Here is a 2,626-nt window from a genome sequence, read left to right as displayed (position 1 = left end):
CTTATCCTACTGAGCCATCTCCCCAGTCCCTTTTTTACTTCTTTTTAAAGAGAGGCAGATGGGGCTGGGGAGATGGCTCAGTGGAATAAGTGCTTCTCTGGCAAGCACAAGGGCCTGAGTTCAATCCCCAGTTCCGCAAAAAAAAAAATAAATAAAATAAAGACAGGCAGAGTTGAGCTTTCTTGAGCTTTACTGAGTCCCCAAGTCAGCGCGGGTTGTAGGGTCACCAGGCAGGGCACCCAGCTGCAAGCGCAGAGGTGTTCACAAGTCCCCTTCCGGGGGCCAGTCCCCCTCCAGCCAGCCCTGGGAAGCACCGAAGCCAGACAGCCTTCTGTCCCGCCATCGGCTCCCGGGACCTAGGAGTCGGGAGGCCGGCGGGGGACGCACACGGCCCGGATCGCAGCGCTGAGCAGCGCGGTCCGCGGCGGCCCCCTGACGCTCTACCTGGGATACCTGGCAGCCAAGTGGAAGGCCAGCTGTTCCCTGAACCTTTGTGTGAAGGAGCCTAACGGGAGTGGTTTTTGCTTTTAATGAACAGCTTTTCTAAGTATCAAAAAATATAAATAAAAAGAAACATTAATGGCCAGAACGTGTCTACATTTCCAGCGTGACCGCACTCCGCAGCCGAGCTCGGCGTAGACCGGCAGCCGCAGCCGGGCCGCGTGTTCACTGTTACTCGTTCTTGAGATCACAGGTGTGCAAAAACAGTACTCAAGATGACACACAGGATGTGAGGGCGATCGGGCTGCGACACCTGCCGCCCTGCTGATCGCCAGGGCTGACTCGGCTGACCCGCTGCCTAGGCGGGTGTCCCCTTCCTCCCTCAACGACCCGTGCATGTCCCCGACAGAGGAGGACCGCTCCTCGGTCAGGGGTATAGAGCAGCTGCGCTCCGCAGCTAGAACTCCACACAAGCTCTCAAGAGGACACAGGCTGAACTATGTGTGAAGGCAGTAAGCGAACCAAAAAAAAAAAAAAAAAAAAAAAAAATTAAAGTAGGATTTTGCATACCTTTTACTACCTAAAAATTTTCATACAAACAAAATACTTGCCTCCCCAAGGAAGCTTGCAGAGTGTCAAGTAACTGCACTTTCTTACCTGAGGCCACTACCCTCAGTAACCGGGCAGCATGGAGCTGTACATATTATTTTGTTTTTTGTTGTTGGGCTTTTTTTGTATTTTAGGGAAGGGTCTACTGGGTGTTCAGGTCCCACTACTAGGTCGGACTAGTAGTGCTCTGCCTGCTTACAGCCTCCCAAGGGCTGGCTGACAGGTGTGCACACCCCAACCAGTCTCAATTGCCATCTCAGCACACCCCAGGGGAAGAGCCTGCAAGGCAGGCCCCGGGGATCAAACTGGTGGCCCTTGCACCTTCTTTCTTTTTTTTTTTTTTTTGCAGACCCGGGGATTGAACTCAGGCCCTTGTGCTTGCCAGGGAAGTGCTTATTCCACTGAGCCATCTCCCCAGCGCCCCCCCCTGCACCTTCTTGCAGGCGCTTTAATCCCCCAAGCTACTTGGCTGACCCTTATTTTGGTGTTTTGAGGCAGGGTCTCCCTATGGGGCTCAGGCTGGCCTTGAACTCGCCCAGTAGCCCAGGCTGGCCTCAGACTTACGGTGCTCCTCCTGCTCAGCCTCCCGAGGGCTCGCGTTACAGGCATGACTGAGCTGCACCGGCAAGGCAGGTCCTGCGGCGTTTCCTCTCATTTCCCTCCCTCTGCACTCAGCTCGCTCCAGCTCCTCTCCAGCCGGCACCTCCGCAGCCGCCTGTGCGCTGACAACCTGAGCCCTGGCTGCTGCCCCGCAGCTTTGCCTGCCTCCCTGGGACCAGCGGCCCGCTCCTCTCCACTCTCGGCTGCCCTCCGCCACTCCTCCGGGGGCTCCGCCTTGGCTCAGGAGTGAGTTGCTGACCCTCTGCTGAGCTCGCCGGAAGGACCACATTCCAAGGCCATTCTTTTCCTCTAACTCATCACTATTGCTAACAAGCTGAACTCGTTTTAAACAAGTCTGAACTTAATTCCCAAGTACTCAACTGTCAATCAAATCCTGCAATAGCAGTTTGGAGAACAGCATGTGCCCAGTGCTCATGCTCCCATGTGCGTCTTCAAGTCCTCAGCCTCTCGGCCTTTACCTCTCAGACACGAGGCTGAAGGCTGGAAGGCCCGTCTGTGAATTTAATCTCTGCACGCTCAGCCCAGGCATGCTCCTTTTAACTGTTGTCTCTGGTCCCACTACTGGGACCAGAGGTTCTCTGTTGACTCTTCACTGGATCCGCTCCTGCACCCTCTCTCTGTGGAGGGGCTGGAGGGGCCAGTGCAGGGAAAATGTCATCTTCCGTAAGTCCACAGTCTGGTAGGTCCATTCAAGCCATGCTCTGTGGTTCTAGCATCTGCCTCTGGCGCCGAGGGAGAGGCCCACGGGGAGGCACCTGCTCCCAAGACGCTGAACGTTTCTGTCTTGCCACTGTCTGAAGCTGTTCTGGAAGTCCTTTCTCTTTGCTGACTGGTTTCCCCAAAACGATTCAAAACCAGGAGCTGGTGAGATGGCTCAGTGGTCTAAAGCACCTACTTAGAACAAGCTTGGCAAAGCACAGGGACCGCGGTTCAATCCCCCAGCACCACATGCCAG

Source organism: Octodon degus, unplaced genomic scaffold (genome assembly GCF_000260255.1).
Source record: "Octodon degus isolate 3935 unplaced genomic scaffold, OctDeg1.0 scaffold00005, whole genome shotgun sequence".
Classification (NCBI taxonomy): domain Eukaryota; kingdom Metazoa; phylum Chordata; class Mammalia; order Rodentia; family Octodontidae; genus Octodon; species Octodon degus.
Note: the sequence above shows the minus strand (reverse complement) of the source record.